Genomic DNA, 10780 nt, shown 5'->3' on the forward strand with positions numbered 1-10780 from the left:
TCCTCTTTCTAGAGGTCGTTGTATTTATTTTCACAACGGGCCTTTTTCCTAGTCTATATATAACTCAAATGACCAGAATGAATGCGAAATATAGAATCCCTTAGGAAAATGGTTCCCCATGATAGAAAAAATGACCTTTGAGAACTTTAATTGGGAAAGCATCAATAAAGCTAGATATAAAATAATGATTTACAGTTGACAAGTTATACGTTTATCACTCTGTATTCTGTATTCCGAAAGAATGTAAGTTGTTATATGATAGAAATTTTATAATATTATTTTTTTCTCTAAGTGAAGCAACCTATATTTGTGTATTATAATGTTGAATTCTGTATTCGTTTTGAAAAAGAATAAAAATTGTTTGGGGGGGGGAAATAAGTGCTGGGCAGGCATGGCTGGCTTGTTATGTTATTTTGTGTCCTTGTTGCGGGGTTCCTGTACTTTCACGAGTACATGGCAGAAATGCAGTGGGGTAACAGATACTGGATATGGAGATAGCAATGATGGGATAGGCTGCATCTGTTACTCTTTAGGCTATCACAGAGCTTTCAAAGGCCTACCGCCTGCAAGAATAATAAAGATGCTGGAAACACCATGTGTGATGCTGTTAAAACTAAGCAGCTGATAGTGTTCAATAAAACTTGTGACTGTTTGAGATCTCTCTTGGTTCTTAGTATTAACAGATGGGGACTGCTTCCTGTTTCTCACCACAGATGCCTTCAGAAAGGGGCCATATAGTGGAGAATATGAGGTCACATGTTTTTTTACTAGACCTTATTAATACTGAGTATCTTACTCATAACGTTACCAACCAGGTAATAGTCAATGTCACAAATCAGTCTTTCCCAGGAGACCTTGAGCACTTCACTAGATTAAACAAGGATGCAATGTTACCCAGCAACCCAAATTCTTGAGGTGAAGCAGAATAATGCAGTGATCAGTGTGGATCACTCTGGCCAAATGCCTACTGTCCAGGAACTTAAATGAAAGAAATTTAACTGTCCTTAAAGACAGGGATGTTTTCTAGGGGTGGCCTTGAGATTGCCCTCTCTTTCCACCCCTTCTCCTGCATGTGTGTATTAATATCCTTCAAAGTTGGCTATTTGATTTTTAAACATACAAATATTGGAAATGTACCTAATTCTCTGAAGTGTTCCCATCCAAAGAGATTAATTTTTTTAGAGCTGGTCCTGTACTACTTAACTATATCTAGAAGTAAGGAGTATGTAACAGCAATACTGTAATGAGCTTTAGCAAGTAGTTGCTTTCCCCCAAATTCCATTAAAGTAAAAACATCTAGATAGCTGTAATTATGTTGTCTCAATAAATCCCTTGGAATACTTCTTATTTTGCTCTGCTGGCACACTAAATGTCTACAGTCTATCATTTGACAGGTTAAAAGGTGGCAACCTGACAGACAAGTGTTACTATTTTTTATTTTTATAATTCAATTACTACAGTGTTAAACATTAGGTACATGTAAATCAATTTACTCAGTCAAGTTATATCTTGGAAGCAACTACTTAAGGAAAATTCTCTCTGGCAATAGAAATCTTTGCCAGTGGATCTTATTCAGAGTTGCTAACTAGTTAAGTTTAAACTCTATAAAGTCTCACATTGCTTATATGTGAGAGCTTGAAAAAAATTAGCTTTCACATAAGTGTAGAGTGGGAGTCCCATTTTTAGAGAGCCACTTCAACTGGATCAATGGAGTAAACATTGATTTCAGTGGGACTTAAAATGTTTGTTTTTTGTCTGGTTTGTGTCCTTGATATGCTAGAAAGTGCTATATCTATTGGAATGGCTGGGATGCCAAAATGGCCCAGGGCCAAGCCAAGTTGAGCAGCCCTGCAGCATTAGCAGCACCACAGGGACTGTGAAGGTCAGACCTGGCCAACAGTGGTGCAGAAGGTGGTAAGGGATCGGCCTATGCTTGTCTATACCACTAGCTAGTCTGAGCAGCACTTCAGCACCTGTTCTGTTCAGCCCTGGTCAGAGATTCCGCTGCTGGTTGGATTGTTGCTGCCCCCTGGAGTACAGTCAGCATCACTGGGGCTTACTTTGGCTTGCTTCTGGCAATCAATGCCCACCACCACCAGCATCTTTCCTGATCAATTAAAGAGTCACTAGCAGCCCAAATAGCCCAGCTTAGCCTGAGCGTGTCAGAACTTGGGTTGACAACGGTTAGTACTTGAATGGGAAGCCTTCAAGGAAGATGGGGGTTGCTATGGGGAGGAAGGCAATAGGAAATCAACTCTGCTCATCTGTTGCCATATGGATGGGGTTAGCATGAGCTGGTTGCAACTTAATGATCTTCTTCGTGGTCTCTGTGCTTCACACCAATGGGTTTAGTGCGCCTGCGCTGACCCAACCGGTGCTGTAGCAAGCTATGTTTCAAAGGATTTTCGCGCGGGTCCCACTGAGCATGCGCAAGAACCCCAGCACGCATGCCCAGAGGGACGGGCGCGCAGATCCCGCCAGTTCTCTTTCTACCGCCGCGTTGAAAGGACCTTCTTGCCTTTCCTCCTGACCGGATAGCTGTTACTGCCTTCGGGCCTTTACCTTTTTTCCTTGTTTCTTAGGATCGTCCTCCGTTTTATTTTCTTTACTTCAGTATTTAAAAAAAAGAAAAAAAGAAAAAAGAAAAAAGACGAGAGCTTTTGCTTTCCTGAGGGGAATCTCCTCAGGCCTTCGGGCCTTCCCCCCCCCCTTTCCCTCTTCACTTTTCCCCGGCATTTGTCTCTTCCCACCGTATGGAAAAGAAAAAGAAGAAGAGTCAGAAGTGGGGCTTTTTCAACCGCTGTAAGAAGTGTCGAAGTAAATTGGCCCCTCCAGATGGCCATGAACTTTGTTTGTTCTGCTTAGGCGAGTCACACAGAGCAGATACTTGTAAGCATTGTGCTAAATTTTCTAATCAGACGAAAAAGAACCGTGCCGCACGGTTAAAGGTCGCTCTGTTGGAATCCGCTCTTCACCCGCCTTCTGCTATGGCGGACCAACCTTCTACCTCACGTGCTGCCGTCGATACCGGAGCATCGATACCGACAAGATCGACATCGAAGGTCGCTTCAAAACAGTCATCTAAAGGCAAGTCTGGAAAGGAACATGCCACTAAAAAGGACAAGCAGTCCAAGTCTTCTAAGGAGGGTAAGACCGGGCCCCCTGAGGGCGTTCCTTTGCAGAACCCGCCACAGTTGCTGCCGGAGTCTACGGCTGCGTCGACATCGAAGGCTGCACCGATATCGAAGGCTGCACCGATACCGACAGAGGTGCCGATACCGGAGCCACAGCCTCAGACGTTATCACCTGGCCTACTGGCTTCATCACTAAGCCAACAAATGCCAGAGATCGTCGATATCGATACGGCGGAACTCATGAGTCACTCAGTCAGTGCAGAGTTTTCCCCCGCAAGATCGACTTCATCGGCATCGATGCTCGTAGACCTGGCCGACACCGATGGCCGTCGATACCGACCGAGGCATAATGTGGAGCGACACCAACCCTCCCAGTTGATCCCGGCTGTCGATACCGATGTCTCTGCCTATCGCCATGCAGCCCAAGGGCACGCTCATCCTAGGCCACGGAGCCGATCTCCTCGGTCTTATGGTCCACCACTTTCATGGGATGAGAGGCAAATGAGATATCTTTATGGGCCTTACCACCCTCCAATGCCATGGCTCCAGCATGCTTCATATCAGGACTGGGACCGTTATTCTGTTCAATCTCACCACAGATCTCGGTCACCTGCCAGGTCTCGGCCTCCTGCGACAATTTCAAGGCCTCCAGACAATCCTCCTCCATTAACCCTAGAGACGCAACCGGTGGCCCCTACGCCGAAGCCTGCGGCTCCTCCAGTGCCACTCGTCCATATCACCCCTCAGACTGATTCAGAGCAAGACTCATCGGACGAGGTGGACGAGGGTTCAGATTCAGATGATTCCGTGGTGCCTACGTCTCCGGATCACGTCTCCCCTACTCCGGATGTTGCCCATGACCTGCCTATCTCTCCTTCGGATAATATGCATGCTTACGCGGACCTTATCAGACGAATGGCCGTGGGGTTAAATCTCTCTGTCACTCAGAAGCCTCCCCAGTCTACTGACACGTTATATGACGTGGTTCAAATGGACACTTCCTCTGTCATTGCCCTCCCTATGTCTTCCGTTTTGGTCGAGGCCGCTAAATCACCGTGGAAAAATCCCTTTTCTGCTCCAGTATCCACACGAAAGCTGGATCACATGTATAAGATCCAAGATCCAGAGGCAGAGTTTTTGATGACTCATCCAGCTCCTAACTCAATGATTGTAACATCTTCGTCTAAGTCTCGACGTACTCACACTGCTCCGTCGGATAAAGAGGGCAAAAAGCTTGACACCTTTGGCCGCAAGTTTTATTCGTCAGGCGCATTAGCTGTCAAACAATCCACGTACTTGGCTTGCATGGGCCGTTACCAATATTCCCTCTGGGAAAAGCTGACTGATCTGATTAACGCCATTCCGCAGGACCACCAGGGTGAGATTAAATCTCTTCAAAAAGAGGGCCTAATAGTGGCGAAACAGCAGCTTACGACATCTAAGCATGTCCTGGAAGCTTCTTCACGCACTATGACTTCCGCCATTGCATTGAGACGCCACTCGTGGCTTCGAAGTACTGCCCTTCCTTTCGACACTAGGTCACAAGTTGAAGACATGCCTTTTGATGGTCTCGGTTTGTTCCATTCCAACACCGATACCTCCCTCCAAGAGCTTGACAAGAGCATTAAGGCTTCCAGGGCTCTGGGAGTGTCTTCTTCAAGTAGACAGCCACAGCGGTCCCGCACATGGCCAAGGCCGTGGCAACGGCGAAATCAGACGCACCAATCTCCAGAACCTAGATGGCGCCCTAGGAATTACTCCGGATCCCAGAGGCAGAACTACCAAAAGCCAAGATTCGGCACGACTCAGCAACAACCTCGTGCCAAACAACCTAAACAACCCTCCAAGCAGGGTTTTTGACTTCCTTATCCCCGAGTCAGCTCCCAGCCTTGTTTTGACCCGTCTCTCTCCATTCCTCCATGTATGGCGTACTATTACCTCCGACCAATGGGTCCTCTCCATCTTGACCAACGGATACAGGATTCAATTCCAGCAGAACCCCGAAATACCAGTCGTCGTCCGTACACCCCCCTCCCAACCCCTCCTTCGGGAGGTATCCCTCCTTCTGCAGAAAGGGGCTATAGAACCTGTGCCCGTACACCTCCGAGGGAAGGGGTTTTACTCCCGATATTTTACTGTCCCAAAACGGGACGGAGGGTTGCGGCCCATCCTGGATCTCCGTGGCCTAAACCTCTATGTGGCGTACAGACGTTTCCGCATGACATCACTTCAGCAAATCATGCCGTTGCTCCGCCAAGATGTGTGGATGGCTACCCTGGATCTTCAGGACGCCTATTTTCATCTTTCAATCCACCCTTTCCACCGTCAATACCTTCGGTTTGCGATAGGCCGGGAGCATTTTCAGTATACTGCCCTCCCGTTCGGACTGTCGTGTGCCCCACGGGTGTTTACAAAGACCATGGTCGTGGTCGCGGCCTTCCTGAGGCTCCAGGGGATTTCGGTGTATCCTTACATCGACGATTGGCTGGTCGTCGCGTCGTCAAGACAGATACTAGAAGCCAACGTCTCCTTCACATTGTCCCTGCTGTCCGAACTGGGCCTTCAAGTCAATCCGTCCAAGTCCCATTTTTCCCCAGTCCAGCGTATCCAATATATAGGAGCGATACTCGACTCCCAAGACTGCATGGCCTATCTTCCCCCGGACAGGGCAGAAGACATAATCGCTCTGGCTTGTCGGGTGTGCACACAGCCAACCGTCACGGCCTACGACGTCCAGAGGCTTCTAGGGCTCATGGCCGCAACAAATGCAGTGCTACTGTTTGCGAGACTCAAAATGAGGAAACTACAACGTGGGTTCCTCCACCCGTACAAGCCGCACATGGAGGCACGTGCCGTCATCCTCTCTCCCCCATCCTACGTCAGAGACGCCGTCCGCTGGTGGACTGTGCCTTCCAACCTCCTGCAAGGGGCCCCGTTTCACCTCCCTTCCCCGGAAATCGTCCTTACTACCGACGCTTCCATGACTGGTTGGGGCGCTCATTCCATGGGATGCTCCATAGGGGGCACATGGGATCACAGTCTACGAAAAAACCATATCAACTACCTGGAACTCCTGGCTGTTCAAAATGCAGTGACCAGCTTCCTCCCTCTACTCAGAGGGAAATGCGTCAATATTCTGACCGACAATACTACGGCAATGTCTTACATAAATCGCCAAGGCGGGACGGTTTCCAGGCGTCTATGCAAACTAGCTCTACATCTGTGGGAATTCTGCACAGCCAACGAAGTTTTCCTGGTGGCAACTCACATACCGGGAGAGCAGAATATAGAGGCAGATCATCTCAGCCGCTCTGGCCTCAGTCTTCACGAGTGGGGAATACGACCACATTACCTGCTCCCAGTTTTCCAGTTGTGGGGCACTCCCCAAGTCGACGTTTTCGCCACGACTCAAAACAAAAAATGTCGTCTATTTTGCAGCAGAGGAGGGTACGATGCCCAGTCATTAGGAGACGGTCTCCTGTACCCATGGTCTCAGAAACGCCTCTATATGTTCCCCCCTCTTCCGCTGATCCTCAGGGTGGTGCGCAAGATCCTCAGGGACAATGCACACGTGATACTAATAACGCCCTGGTGGCCCAGACAACCCTGGTTTTCCACCCTCCTCGACCTGTCTCGAAGAACCTTCTACCACTTCCCTGTCGTTCCAGACCTACTTCACCTCCACAACTCCCCGGTGCTTCATCACGACGTGAAAGCACTGAAGCTGACGGCGTGGCGAATACTTCCAAGGGATTCTCTGCTCGCATAGAGCATGTCCTTTTGAATTCAAGGAAACAGTCCACGCGCAGGTCTTACGCCCAGAAATGGACTAAATTCTGCTCCTTTATTGGGGCTGATGCCTCCCGGGCAACCACTGCGGGTCTGGAGAAAATTTTTTCATTTATTTTATCCCTTGCTGACTCGGGGCTCTCCCACTCCTCGTTGCGTGTTTATTTGGCTGCATTGTCAGCTTTTCATGTTCCAGTTGATAGTTATTCACTGTTCACCCATCCAGTCACCAAACGCTTCCTGAAAGGTTTACTTCGCCTTTATCCTCCACTCAAGTCTCCGCCTGTGCCTTGGGACCTTCCCCTGGTCCTGCGCCAACTTACACGGAAGCCGTTTGAACCTCTGGCCACATGCGAGCTACGTCTCCTAACATGGAAGACAGCATTTTTGGTAGCAATCACGTCGGCCAGGAGAGTTGGAGAGCTCTTAGCGTTCAGGCACGATGCTCCTTACCTTTCCGTACTTCCTGACGGAATCAGATTGGTACCGGACATTTCGTTCCTGCCTAAAGTAATTTCCGAATTCCATCTGCAAGCTGAAGTCTTCTTGCCGACTTTCTTTCCAAATCCAGTATCTGCTGAGGATAGATTACTGCATACACTGGATGTCAAGAGGGCTCTCTTGTTCTACCTGAAAAGGACACATCCAACTAGGAAAGATCCCCATCTATTCCTTTCATATGCATCACCTCGCCTGGGGACTCGTATAACAGCCCAGCGTCTATCCAAGTGGATAGTGGAATTGGTTCGTCTTTGCTACCTCCTGGCAAAACAGCCGTTGCCTGGTCCCATCAGAGCTCACTCCACTAGGGCTCTTGCGACATCTACGGCTTTTCTGAAAGGTGTGCCAATACATGACATCTGCAAAGCTGCCACATGGGCTACGCCCAATACATTTATCAGGCACTACGCCCTCAACGTCCGACGCACCAATGACAGCATCGGCCGTCACGTTTTGTCTTCAGCCCAGCGATGAACATCCTGCCAGCACCCTCCTCCAGGTAGGATATGGCTCGCTAGTCTCCCATTGGTGTGAAGCACAGAGACCACGAAGAAGATAAACAGGTTGCTTACCAGTAACTGGTGATCTTCGAGTGGTCATCTGTGCATTCACACCGCCCGCCCTCCTTCCCCTCTGCTGTCAGCTCCTGATTTTTTGATAGGTGTTGATTGGCGGCGGTGCTTTGAAGGAACTGGCGGGATCTGCGCGCCCGTCCCTCTGGGCATGCGTGCTGGGGTTCTTGCGCATGCTCAGTGGGACCCGCGCGAAAATCCTTTGAAACATAGCTTGCTACAGCACCGGTTGGGTCAGCGCAGGCGCACTAAACCCATTGGTGTGAATGCACAGATGACCACTCGAAGATCACCAGTTACTGGTAAGCAACCTGTTTATACCTTCTTAGGGTAACTCCCTATGCCACCCTTATATTATCACTTCCTGTTTTATATGACAAAGAGTTTTGTGGCTTCTCAAAAGCTAACACATTTAGAGAACTGGCTGGAAAAACTAATAAGGTGAATCTTTGGTCACAAAGTTCTTAATTTTTTTTAAAATTTTCATTTTTGGTAATAGACTAATGCAACTACCTTCCTGTGTAATACTGCCTTGCTTTGGCACGGAAGGAGCAATAATAGCTACATTGATGATTGGCTGTTAAAAACATGACTTTTCAAAAGGGATCTTATTAAATGCCTTCATTTCTGTCATTAATCTGACAAAGTAAGCTGTTCCTGTGCTACAATAAACCAGTTAGTTCCTGAAGTGCTAGAGTGTGTTTTGTGGCTTCTCTTCCAAAAATCCCTTCCTTGACAACTAAGTGTGTCTGAGTCTTTTATAACTTAGCAAACCAATTACTCCCAAGGCACTGTTTATGTGTCCCTGAAGCTGGGAGTTAAACATGTATAGCCAGTTTCAGTTTTACCATACATCCTGTTGGTTATCAACAGCATAACTAATCGTATTTCCTAGCCAGATGTTTCAGCCTTTGATTGAACATATTGATTGCAATATATTATTTTTCTGTCTTACTAATTATTCTGTCCTATGAAGTTGAACCACAAGCAGTTTGTGGAAATCTCTGCAATTAGCTTGCCCAAACTGTAGCTTTGATTATAGGATTACCAGCTTTTTCTTAAGGGAACACACCCTAATATCAGAAACTCAATGACTATGTTTCTTTCACCTTTCTTTGACTGCATATCAAAATAAAATTCAGGCAGCCTGCAGGCTACTTTCCCATTTTGTTATTGGAATAATGCCTTTCCTGAGTTTGACCAGAAAGAAAAATAGTAATAGGGTATGGAGTTTTCCAGTGGGCTGTTTTAAGAAATTGGAGCTTAGTCAGATTCTATTCACTGATTCTACAAAACATCTGTGGATGTTGGACTAGCAAAACTAACTGCTGTAGAAGAATCTTCTTCTGATGAAGGTGTGTGAGACTGAAGAGCAGGTGGGCTTCTGTGTTGCTTCTGTAGTAAACATGTGGAGTTTGCCATTTCACTTAATGGGCCAGTGTTTCTGTTTTTAATAGCAAAAGGTTTCTAATTAGTAGTGGGGCAGAAAGTGGTCTGAGCATGGCTGATATCTGGGTGCACCTTAGACCAGGATCCCCCAATGTGGGGCCTGTGGGTGCCAAGGCACCTGCCAACACCTATCCTGGTGCCTGCCAAGTGCTTTCAGAAAGTGGGTGGGACCAGGTGAGGTTTTTTACTTGTAAGGCTTTTGATTGGTCACTGAAGATTTGGTTGGCTGTGGAGATTTTTTTTAAACGTTGCTTTGGCAGCAGCACCCACCATAGCATAAGAATCTTCACTGTGTGACTAAAGGTAAGCCATAACAACCTTTTTGTGGCTGGCTCCACCTCCTGCAGCAGCCATTTTGTGGCAGCACCCACCACACTGTTATCAGAATTCCAAAAGTGCCCACAGGCTCAAAAAAGTTGGGGACCCCTGCTTTAGACACTGGTAAGGAGCTGCGGTGGCTCAAGTGGTTAAGACGCTGAACTGCAGGCTATGGAAGGTCAGTAGTTCAGCAGTTCGACCCGAGTGTGCCGCACGATGGAGTGAGCTCCCATCTCTAGTTCCAGCTCCTGCCAACCTAGTAGTTCGAAAGCAAGAAATTGCAAGTCGATAAATAGGTACCACTTCGGTGGGAAGGTAACAGCGTTCCGTGCGCCTTGGTGTTTAGTCATGCTGGCCACATGACCACGGAAACGTCTTCAGACAGCGCTGGCTCTTCGGCTTTGAAACGGAGATGAGCACCGCAACCCTAGAGTCAGACTCGACTGGCTTTCAAGCAAGGGAACCTTTACCTTTACTTTTTAAGTTTATGTATCTTTCTCTGTAGAGGATTGCCAGTGGTTATGGACTGGATATCAGATCTAATAGTTGCCTATTTGTAAGGATTGATGCTTTCATTAAGCATCTGTACTGATATAAATCGATAAGGACAGTCCAGTCTGGCTAAAGTAAATGGTAGAAGGGCACTGTTGGACCATAACAGAATATATCACATTGCAGGAGATGCAGATAAATAAGCCCTTGACTGTGTCTAGGTATGAAAAAATGGGCACAATCCAAACCCCAAACTGGAAGCATTCAGAGACCAGTGGGGGAGCATTTCAGCCTCCCTCAGGTGTTCAATAAATGGTAGAAGGGCACTGTTGCAGTACTTCAAGAAAAAGGAACAAAAGGAGTCCCTGCTAAAGCATTGCTGTTAGAATTCATACACAAATTTGGCAGTCCAGGCACAGTAGGGATTGGGAATGGCTAGGTCACTAGTAAGTGATTACTTTATAACAGGTTTGTGTACACTATTCATATTTTGTTGCTTCATGACCAGTAGGGGTGGTTCCTGGG

The sequence above is a fragment of the Gekko japonicus genome, unplaced genomic scaffold (assembly GCF_001447785.1).
Source record: "Gekko japonicus isolate JY-2015 unplaced genomic scaffold, Gekko_japonicus_V1.1 scaffold1540, whole genome shotgun sequence".
Classification (NCBI taxonomy): domain Eukaryota; kingdom Metazoa; phylum Chordata; class Lepidosauria; order Squamata; family Gekkonidae; genus Gekko; species Gekko japonicus.